Source organism: Micromys minutus, assembly GCF_963924665.1.
Source record: "Micromys minutus genome assembly, chromosome: 7".
NCBI lineage: Eukaryota > Metazoa > Chordata > Mammalia > Rodentia > Muridae > Micromys > Micromys minutus.
The window spans coordinates 50333784-50345818 of NC_137976.1; the positions used below are offsets into that span (position 1 = coordinate 50333784).

Genomic DNA, 12035 nt, shown 5'->3' on the forward strand with positions numbered 1-12035 from the left:
GTAAGGCCATTGCCAGTTCTATTTTGGCCAAATGATGTTATCAAGACTTAACAAGAGATTCTCAATAATTCCTCCAATCTGTGAGAAGACATTAGATCAAGAAAGATAATGTGTTCCATCTTGCATACACCCACTCTACCTCCTGGCATCGAGGAAGGACAGTGATCAGACTTATATTGGTACCGAAGATAATACAAATCGACAAGAATGCTACGGCAATTACTTGTTTTCATTAATTTAAAAACTGATAAGCAAGTGTTTCTTTCTATATTCCAGCAGACACCAGAGATCTGTTTCGGTCACCATTGAAGGTGCTTTTGCTGCTATAAAGGTACCTTACAAATGTACTCTGCCGTCTGCAGCAGTGTCACCACTCAGTACCATGGCACTTTAGTCAGATTCTCTAGACTAACTGGATGAAACAATTGTATTTCAGCATTAAGATTCCTCTGCGGAGTCAAATGAAAGGAGACGCTTACAGTTCAAATAGCTTGAAAGGCTTGTCATGAACACAGCCAAACCCTGTGCACGTTATCTGTTTTGCTAGGTTTATAGTACCAGTCATAAAGTACCAGTCCCTTGTATGAAAACTGTTTGGGTTTCACTTCACACTTAGGAGTACTCAGACCCAAAGGGAGAAGTTTAGATAGGAAAACTTTACTTCCCACCATATCCTTACTGCTCCCCTGGTTTTATGTGTGTATCATGACACACCTTCAAACAGAGTCCCAGCAACTGCAGTGGGACGTAATTTAAATACAGACTGAGGGGGAAGAGCTCCATCTACTGAATCAGTTAGATCCTACTTTGCACCCTATAGTTATCCCCTTCAGTACTTTACAGAGAAGTTACAGACATGGCCATCTGAAAAACTAGCTGTGAGCCCAAAGCTCCTCGATATTTCCCAGATGCCCCAAGACCCCTTTTCCTTTGTCCTTCCCAGTTTTCAAAGCTTTCCATGTTTCACTAAAACAGAAACGGGTGCTGTGCCATGTGAACCATCTCTCAGAAGCAATAGAAAACCATTGGCATTGAAGGAAAAGCCTCAAGTAGGTGAAGAAAAGACACTGGAAGAAAATCTCTGTCCCTGACAGACTGGATAAACTAGGGAGAGGCAGAGAAGAGGGTATACCCTCCTCACTTCCCCTCAGTCCCCAGGATCAGGTCTCTGGGCCCCCTCCTTGGCTGTACAGTGTTGCTGTGGCATTGGGCATTTGCTGTGACTTCCTAAGATTATAGGGAAATGCTCCAGCAAGCCAAAAAAGTCACAAACAGAAATTCAAAGGACCAAAAAAAAAAAAAAAAAAAAAAAAACAAAAAAAAAACCATAGACCAGCCGATTTTATTGGAGAAGGCCTTGGCATTTTCCTACATATGCCACAATTTTCTTTGGTAGTTTCTAAGTCTATGATCAGAAAAATCACTGTGTCATACTTAACTAGCGGCGATTTTCTCAGGGCTGCTGATGGCACAGCACGGACAAATGGATCCAGGAGAAGCAACCTAAAGAGTGTGTCTCCTGCTTACTTGAAAGCTTTCTAGATCACAGTTTTAGAAACTTCTTTCTCAGAACACTGGTGACATATAGAAACACAGTCTCTAGATTTGAAAATAATAATAATGATAATAATAATAATAATAATAATAATAATAATAATAATAAACCCAAACCACTTGTTAACACACTAACAGGAACACAGCAAGTGGTATCTGAATAAACTTCTGCATTAATATATCTTCATAAAATGCAGAAGTGTGTAAGACCTATGAAAAGTACATTAAGGTAACTTACAAGAATATAAATACATGTTTATAAACATACAGTAATCAGATAGGACTAACAGTTTATTGGATTTTAAAATTACAAAAAATGATAAAATGATAAAAATTCATTGATTCCTTTTCTTTTATATAAAATAGAATTTACATAAATATTAAGTATCTTTGTATATCTTTTTATATGCAAGTATGTATTTATATATACCCACACATACACACACACACACCCTTGCATAAAGTAATACTAATTGGCAACGAAAGGTAGTATGTTGAAAGAAAGTTAAAACTCTGAATTACTTCAAAGTGGGTATTGAAAATCTCAATAGGCTACCTATTGGCTTCTTAATATTTCACTGAATTTTCAAATTGGATTTTAAAGCGCACAAAAAAGACAGAATTAGAAAAGCACTGCATAACAAAATATATTTTGTTAAAAACCGATCGTTTACATTAATTATAGTGTTTAAAGTCCATAAAATAAAAATACAAAACCAAAACAACACAACAACAAAAAAATCCAAATGGCTAATTAGATTTGTTTTATAAATCTTTTGAAGCCAAGCTCAGTTTCGAGTCATAAGTATGAGAAATTTCATCTTCGAGGGTAACTTGTTTGAATAGTTCAAAAGGCCTCCCAAAATTAAAAAAAAAAAAAAAAAAAAAAAGCTCTCCACCATGACTCTAACAGACAGCCATTGAAAAAGTACACTCGAGCAAAATCAGCCAGAAGTGAGAATCCAGAGAGCGACAGAGCGGACCTGAGAAGATGACTCCACAGACAACAGCACACCGAGTGCGGAGACAGAGCGTTGCCATCACTGGCTGCAGAGACTGTACTTCAGCAGCAGTGACAGCACGCAGGACAGAAGAGCACCTGGGTGTGTATCTGCAGCACAGCACAGGACCCACTGAACAGGAGGCCGGTCCATTCTTCTGTCGCTTGCCTTTGGAAGGCTGGCTTAAAAAAAAAAAGGCCTGTACAAAAGACACATGTGTTCCTTTTCTGGTATTATAACAGGCCCACCTAGATTTAGCTTTCGATTCCAGATGAGATCAGACATGCTCATACTAGCACATCTTTGCTCTGTAAGCACTGAGCTGCTAGCATTTTACTGGCAAATTCGCAGATCCCTAAATTTATGCACAATAGATGCCCTTAAATCTGCAAATCTGTTTCAGTCAAATTCCTCCTTGAGTTAAATTTTTTCCTCCATTTACTCTGCTAGTAATAAGCCACAAAGTTAAGGCAGGCAACTCATACAGGAAAAAAAAGTTGAATAGTACTTACCCTAAGTACAGTGTGCAAGCCTTAGTGGGCAATTCACTTTTTCTCTATGATAGTTAGAAGGGCATCCGGGTCTGAACTCAGCTCCTGCCCTTTTCCCTTCTCGAAAACTGAGGAGACTCACTGAAGGTGCCTCAGAGTAGAATCCCACAAACCGACAGCCTTACCTGTGGCCATTCAGAAGATTGCATTGGTGTGTATTTAAAACTATGAATAAAGTCAGAGACAGCGCATGCTCAGCAGGCAGTTTAAAAATATTTATAACACTGTTGTCTCGAAAACAAATTTCCTCAAACAAAGCAAAACTCACATTTCTTACCCATGCCAAGTTTAACATTCTGAGACAGAGCTGTTTTGGAGTTTTCCGTTGGGGAAAAAGATTTCTAAAAAATTTTTTCTAAGCCGAAAGAGAAGAGTTCTCCCTTCTCCTTTGGGCACTCTTAAAGGGGTGGAATAAATTTCTCTTCAAGTTTCAACAAAACTCACCATTGGTTATAAAAAAAAAAAGACATCGCACATTAAAGGTCCATGAAAAATAATTTCAGAGCAAGTGACAAGAAGCTAAAATCTACAGGTCTGAAAGATGTAGCGGTCACTTGAATCTTTAAAGCAGTCTTGCATGTTGTAACAGAAAAACATACACACACAATCAGAATCTAGTGTGTTCTGTATGGCAAGAATAATGTATAGACAACCTTATGCATATCGAGAGAAGTTATGCTTTTTTTTTCTAACTAAAATCTGAACTCTTCAAAACTGAAAAAGAAATACATCCAATTGTAGGGTAAATTCAGCAATAATTGTCAGTAAAATTGTTTTTCACAGCAAGCGTGCAAAGATAGCTGATCACACATTGGTCAGCTAAATTTTAAAAGATATAAAATAAAAATTGACTGAGTTAAGGTTTTAAAAGTACTAATTGCAGCAAAAAATGCCTCTCTCCTGTTTGGGAATTTCTCTTTCCCTGCCTTGAATACCCTAAATACCCCATTTACCACCTATCACCAAACCCTGAACGGACAGCCCACAGATCTCAAAGACCTTATTTAAACCTCTCACTTAATCTTAAGTCTCTGAATAGATTGCAACTCCTGCTCCACTTTCCAGTGGTGCTCAGCTGGCCTCACAAAAGCCCCACAGACATATTCTTAACTATCTCTGATGTTTGCAAGCTCAATAGAGGGTGCCAAAAAGAAAAAAAAATCAAGGATCGGAAAAAAAGTTTATTAAAGTGAAAGCAGGAGCAGGGTTTGAAGAAGTGTCTCTACTTTTATTTCCCTCACAACTCCGCACAGGTGTTTCCTACCTCTCTGTGCTGCTGTGTTTGCTGCCGAGGAGGAGGGGTAGGTGAAGGTGGGGGAGTGGGCCAAGGTCTGACCAGCAGGTATTAGGAGCTGCAGCCTCCTGTGTTAATGGATGTGTTTAAAAATGGACCCCCACCCCCTCAAAAGCCTGGAATGAGGTTTCTTTTTGGCAAATGATTAAACCTCTATACTGAAATAATTAAAGCTTTGTTCTTAAATAAAGCATCAGATCAACAGAACCAAAACAAAGATAAAAATTGCACACACATATGCATGCGTGCACACACTCTGACACACAGATACACAAAACTAGCGGGTGAAGGGAGAAGGAAATTAAATAAAAGAAAACAAACAGAGTCCTAACAGGCCATTCTCCAAAAAGAAATCTAAATAAAAAGTCATATGATATCTGATAGTGCAGGACACGTCGCCAAGAACCAGAGCGGATTGCCTCCAGGAAGAAAGGGCCAGTGTACTCCAGCTCAAAGAGCTTTTCTCTCTTCCTCCTCTATCTTCCCCTTTCTCCTCGACTGGGACCGTGTTACTCTCAGGTCAGACCCACGAAGAATCCCAGAATGACAGCTTTCACCTCTCACTGTACTCTCGGCACAGGCACAGAGCTAGTTGACGGCTGCCTGAGTTAGATCACGGAGGGGGGGCTGCTTCGTTCAGCAACAGCCTCTTCCTCTTCCTAGCTCTCTCTCTGTCCCTCTCAGAAAATAGCCTGGCCACCCCAAAAAGCAGAGAGGGAGAGAGAGAAAGGGCGAGGAGAGGACACTCACACATACACAAACCAAAATAAGCAGGTACAACAGCCGCAGCAACAAAAGGACTCAGGAGAGGGGAAAAGAAGAAAAGAAAAAACAAGCAAAGTCTGTGTGTGTGAGGGGGTGGGATGGGGAGCAAGGGCAGAACAAAAATCTCCAAGCCTCTTGCCTCCAAGCTGAAACTTTTTAAAGACTTAGTTTCTTTTATTTTTGGTGACTGATTTTCATTTTAGGATCGTTTGCTCCTAAGCACCATTAAAAGCGTTATAAATTCTACAAAAATACAGACATTTGAGTGGAATTCAAGAATTTTGCTCAAGAAAACATGTAACTGTGAGAAGTAACCTACCCTAGAAATTTTAGATTTGCCCAAACTTCCCTTACTTCTAGTATCTTTCCATGAGGTCAAGAGCTAGCTCGGCCACCCAGTGCCAGGTTTAATTTGAGGGTCATTACCAAAGGAGCACACACATAGAAGGGTTCCCGAAAAGACTCCTTGTTATCAAGTTACTTCAAACACAAGGCACTCAGACCTCCCAGCCGGCAGGGCTGACTAGTGAGGCGTTGCCCTCTAACCCAGAAGCACTGTGCCCTTTAGAAACACAGAGAGACACACAATTCATACATACAGAAAAATATAGGTGCCTCTAGTTTTTCTTCTAGTGTCCAGCCCCGGGGATAATGAATATGTTTTATTTTTCCATAAATGGGAGGCGGGGAAGGAGAGAGTTTCTAACTCGTGAACAAGTGTTGTAGCTGCTTCCCTCTGAGCCACAGTTAGGTGCTCAGCCTAGTCTGTATTTTTGAGGTTTTGTGGTGGCGCTTGTAGCTAACTCCCCTCTGATCAGTTTAGTATCCATTATGTACCTCAGAAGATTACCAAACGACACTCAAAATATAAACACATTAAGAATAGAACTTTGGGAAAGAAAGCATTTCCCTAGATTATGAGTCAAGGATATTAGTATAAAAATATAAAATGTACAGCACGTATTAAAAGATAAAAATGTTTACTATACTTTGCACATAGTTCACATCCTGATTTCTCTTTTCTTTTGTTAGAGAATTAATTTGAAAGTGATAAGCATTCTGGGATGTTTGCTACAAACAGAAATTCATAGTGGAAATACACACGCATAGGCAAAAACACCCAACAGAATACAAAGCTACATGGCATTCAGGATTGTTGAAAAAACCTCCGTCTAGACTACATTTTGCCTGAACTAATATATCCTAGATGGCACAAGTTATCTGTCTGGGGGTTTGATAATTTATATCATAGAAACAAAATATAAGCGATAAACATTTTCTCCCTCACCACCGTTTCTTCCTGACTGACAAGTGACACGAGAGATGTCCTTTAAACAGATGGACACAAAAACTCGGGAGATCAAATGAACTGATGCACCCCATTGGCATTTTGGGAGCTCAAATTCCATAATTAACTTTTTACCCAAGTGGTAAAAGTAGAGGATGTTCTTGCCACTAAATTAATTATTTGATGGACCTTATTCTTTCTTAGACAAGATTTCAGGGACACAAAAATGGTACAGACATGCAAAGAGAAGATGCTCCCTGAGCAACTTTTACTGTGAGTAGGGAACGAACAGCAAAGCGGGCAGAGGGACAGTTGAATTTAGAAAGACTAGAGGAGGAGAAAAGAGCAACACAGCCAACTTAATTAGTCATTCCTTTTAATTTTTCATATATATATGTAGGGGTGATAGAGAGAAAAGATAACTAGGTTTCTTTTGAATGTCTTTGTGTCTTTATAGAGTAATGTTCTGTTCCTGTCTCTCTTTTTTTTTAGGCAAAAGAAAAAACCTAATAAAAATAGAAAAACATATATCAGACATTAAGCCCCCCCTTTCCCTTTGTAAAGAACTCTTTGTTCTCCAGTGAAAATGCTGAAAAATCCCCGGGCAGCTACTCCCTGAAACAAGTGCAAAACACTTAGAGGCTTTTGGGCTGGCTGGGAGCCAGGAACCCTCCCGCTGTCTGGTTAGAAGAGGAAAAAAAGAAGAGAGATGGGAAGACGGATGGGGGAGAGGGAGAGACAGAGAGGGAGGGGGAGGGAGAGAGAGGGAGAGGGAGAGGGAGAGAGAGAGAGAGAGACAGAGAGAGAGAGAGAGAGAGAGAGAGAGAGAGAGAGAGAGAGAGAGAGAGAGAGAGAGAGAGAGAGGAAAGAAATTGGAGCTTCCTTTTAACAGACATAGGAAGCAGCGTTTTTCTTTTTCTTTCTTTCTTTTTTTTTTTTTTTCAAAACTGGCGGTCAAGCGTTAAGTAACTCCCGTCTAAATCCACCTGCTAGAAATGAACTTGGGTACCCCCCAGGGGTGCACAAAGACAGGGAAGACAGTAATACACTCCATACTCTCACCCACCCCCGTGTACTGCTTCCATTCTCTCTGCTCCCATACACAAATGCCCACAGCTTCTCACGCCGCCCCTCTTACCCCCCAACAACAAACACAGCAAAATACATGCTCCCTCAGTCTCCTTAAAAAAAAAAAAGCCTTTCCACCTCGGTTGCGACACAGTGATAAGGGGTAGAACATCTCATACCTGGTGTGAATGCTAATCAGTCAGGAGTTCTCCTTTTCCCAAGACAGGGAACTGTTTCCTTCCAAATTTATTAGAACCTCCTCCACTGCCTCTTTGAAAAACCTTCTTTGTCACCCTCTCCCAAGTCCCGATACTTCTTTAAAAAAAAAATGGCTTCGGAGCTCCTTCTATTCTTGATATTGATTCTCTCTCTCTCCCCCCACCCCTCCTCCTCTCTCCTGTCTGTGTCTCTTCTGAGTGGTCTATTGATAAGTCCCTGGAGGCACTGGGTCAGCCTGCCCGTAGGAAACCAGACACAATGCACAAATCTCCGAGTGCCATTCTGCCATCAGCAAGCAGACCACGTTTAGGAGAGAGAGAGGGAAAAAAAAAACAGTAGAGCAAGAGACAGAGAGAGAGAGAGAGAGAGAGAGAGAGAGAGAGAGAGAGAGAGAGAGAGAGAGAGAGAGAGAGAGCGCAAATGAGGGAGGGAGAGAGAGGGACAGAGAGAGGAAGAGAGGGAGGAGAGAGAGGGAGAGACAGAGACACAGCGAGGAGAGTGTGTGAGAAAAAGACTGATTGGAACAGGAGGGAGGGAGAGAGAGAAAGGGAGAGGGAGAGAGAGAGCGCAAGAGGGAGAGCGACACTGCCAGTCAGGTTAATCATCCCTACTTTAATTAGCTGTTCGGCTTAGACATAAAACAATTGAATTTGAATGATCTGTCAGCAGGCTCGGCTGAACCAGAGGGGAAAGCGAATATTACAGAAAGACTGTTGGTGTGTTCTGATAAGCAATACTGCTCGTGCTGACAAACCCTCAAAGGGGGAACTATTAAAACTTACAACTAAACAAAAAGTGCAGATACAAATGGCACTAGATAGAGGTTTTTTTTTTTTTTTTTTTTTTTTTAAATGCAGTTTTCTCCCACAGTTTTAGGAAATGTAGATATTTGTAAGCAGGTGCCGGCATATTGGGGGTTTATGTGTCATGTGTGAAAGTTTATTAACGATGGTCTAGGAGTGTAGCAGACAGATGCTGCAGAGAACAAGACAGGTACAGTCAGATGCCGAATCTAGATCTTGGAGGGAGATGGATGCTGGCAAAAAGAGGCATTACGGCAAGAGATCAGCACAGACAAAGTCAGTGGGCAGACAGGCAGTCAGATTTTAGGCAAGGCACAAGCTTGTCTGCAAAGGCAAAAGTTCTGATGCAATAATAGGTGCAAAACAATCCATCCTCTCCCGGGTGCACTCTAAGGTACAGTTAAAATGGATTCATCTTTGTGACGAACAGACAGGCAAGGCAGACTACGGCAGCACTGAAGGCGATTTGCAGACCCAGAGAATACAAAGCTGGAAAAAGACCTAGAGAGGAACCTCTCCCACCACTAATTCAGCAAGGGAGGAAACTGAGGCCCAGGAACTTGGAGCAATAAATCACAAAAAAGCAGTAACTGTGTTAACACTAGAACCCAGAGTTCTAGAAGCCTCACACGCAGTTTCACCAAAACGCTAGAATTCTTTAAATATTTTGGCCCAACAGATAAGAAAATCACCCCTGCTTCCGAAGTAGTAAGATTCCTCTAATTCTAAAGAATTAGCGCAACCCCCCCAAATGTCTATACCGAGGGGAAATGGTCGTTTGGTTTAGTATGAATGAGAAGCATAAGGGATTGCAGTTCTCCATTCATTTTCATAGCGGTGCAGAGAAACGGAACATTATGGGGGTCCCGTCTGAGCAGGGTATAGCTCATGCTACATTTCCCAAGACAAAGCAGGCAGAGGATTGATCTGCATAGACCTTGCCCAGAGTTTACAACATCCTTGGTGAAAATCATCTGCTATGTGCCACCAGGTAAGAAGATGTGGCTTTTTTATACAACACATTTCTAAAATACGAGCAACAGTGTGGATGAAAGAGATTGGGTCTTCCAATTTATTATAGTTTTAAATTACTAATGAGATTTTCTACCTAGAAGATTAGCTATGGGCAACTTTTCTGATATATTTCAATAGAAAACAAGCCACCAAAATAAAAGGGACAATTGTATTATTTGCTCATAAATTTGATTATATCTTTTTGGGGACACAGGATCACACTTTGTACAGAGCTCTCTCTTAACAACAGAAAATTGAGAGTGCAAAAGGAGGAGGTGCTTATAAAAAGAACAGTGCCATCAGATGTTACTGGCGAGATTAAGCCTCTTGTCCTAAAACAAGAATCATGATGTGTATAAAAGCAAAACTGTCAGTCATGCTTCAGTAACGACGGCTCTACTTAGGGTGAAAGAAGAAAACCAAAAGAAATGTCAGGCACCTGGAACTCACTCAAGAGCAAGGCTTCCGAAAGATAGTCCTAGCCAAAGTGATTTAGTTCATCATCACACTGACCTCTTTACCAATAGCTGCTGTGACTAGTCAGAAATAAAAGGTCCACAGCCAGTTTGCAGGTAATGGAGAGAGAGGACTGATTTCGACATTGGCTGAACCTCCAGCAGGTCTCAAAGTATATGTTAAGAGAAACCCAACACAGGGAAGGGAGGTGTTTACAAAGGATTGCTGGCGCACTGCATATGAGGGCCACAGCTGCACAACAAACCTAGCTTTATAACATTTTATGAGACACAGCTTTGCTCTGAGCCTCAGTTTTCCCATCTGTAAAATGTGATGTTCCTGTCCAAGTTTGGGATGGCAGAGATTAATAGAAGCAATGATCACAGATCTGTAACTACCTGGCAGTTACTGAGAAAGGCTAAATAAGCAAGCATCATGAATTGCTGGGTGTATTCTGTTCAAAGCCTGACAGTTCAGGACATAAGACCAGACAAGAAAGGTAAGTTCAAAGATGCAGACTTTTATTAGAAAGGGCTGGCCATAGAGATCAATGAAGTTTAGAACCCCACATTTCTAAAATCTCAACTTGCAGGGTGTTAAGTCATCTGAAGGCCAGGAAACCTCGGCATTCCCTAGTTCAAGAAATAGTCTGGTTCACAATAAAGACGATAGCTAGTATATTCTAGGACAGTTGCTTTGGACTCCGGATTCTCTTATGAATTACTGTCACAGCAACACTATGAGTTAGGCACTCCAGTGCCTCCACTTCATAGCAGAGGAGACTCAAGTACAGTGAGGTCATGGAATTTGCTAAGTTACAGAGTTGTAAACAGAGCTGGGATTAAACACAGGCAACATGACCCTAAGCCTGCATTCTCAGCAACAGTGCTAGCCTGGCACCCAGTAGGTCTCATGAGACAGTAGGTTAAATGAACAGCAAATGAATAAAATGTATCTGAAGATTTCATTAGAAATAATGTAAGTCTCATCATCATCACTTTTGAGGACCTTGAGCTTGTACCATGTCATCAATGACTCTCAGGTGCAGCCCTTGATCAGAAAAGCCAGGGGGCACATGCCCTGGCGCAGTGCTAAGACTGGATGAGGTGAAGACTGCTGACTATGGCCACCCAGGGCATTTAAGTAACTGATGGTATTTTTAGCACTTTGAGGGTAGTGTTAGCACACAGGTTATTAATTGGCTTAATTCCAGCTTGGATAATTACATCGTGTCTCTTTAATTTTTCCCCTGACAATGCTATCCGTCACTCCCTGTCACAGACGTGCTCTTTTAAAAAGCATATGAACACACACAAACATGTAGTTATATTTAAGGTTTGCATAATCACTTAGGCTGTTGCTTCCCCCTCTACAGTAAATGTGTAGTGTATAGTAGACATATAATAAATAAATGAACAAGGAAAAAACAAAAGCCATTATGAAACAAAGATCACTAGTTGAAGCCAGAATTTTTTATTTGGCAATCAAATAAACAGATTATTAAACCATTTTTTTGGTGACAGGATTCATATATATATATGAAAAATATATTTTAAGATCTGATCACCTGCTTATGGTAAAATAATTTCCTTATCAGGTATATATTAAGCATAATTATGTCAATAAAATTTCTAATATTTTCAGAGTAGACAAAAATACCAGTACTGCACATACAGTCTGTCAATATAGCTCTTGTCTAGAATAATAGCCAGTAATCCCATCATTTGATCCTGACTTATTTGGTGGTTACTTTATAAAGTCTCCAAACATATTATAGGAGAAAACGTAGCTTAATAAGTACAAAAGCTTTCTAATCAAAAGTGATACACCCCTCTCATTTTCCCAAAGAACTTTTGGTTTATGAAAGATTGGACATGTCCACACAATACCATAAGAATCTCCCAGAGGTCTATGTGTTAGTCACATGCACAAGTAAGCAGCTTCACACATGATATATCACACTTTATTGGTGTGTACCTACATGAATAAATCACCACTGTAAGGCATATGAAAAACAAAAAG

The 12035-nt window shown here is 40.5% G+C and overlaps 1 protein-coding gene across 11 annotated transcripts in view; it reads right to left on the reverse strand.

Annotated features, from left to right (window-relative positions):
- The window catches only part of ZBTB20 (zinc finger and BTB domain containing 20), a 687690-nt gene that overhangs the window by 109052 nt on the left and 566603 nt on the right, over positions 1-12035 (reverse strand). For 2 of the 11 annotated variants that reach the window (XM_080919188.1, XM_080919194.1), the window contains one exon: positions 3068-3231. The exons of the other annotated variants lie outside the window; for them this stretch is intronic. The gene's annotated coding sequence lies outside the window, so the exon portion shown is untranslated. The remainder of the gene's footprint in view (positions 1-3067; positions 3232-12035) is intronic. 11 annotated transcript variants of the gene reach the window in all.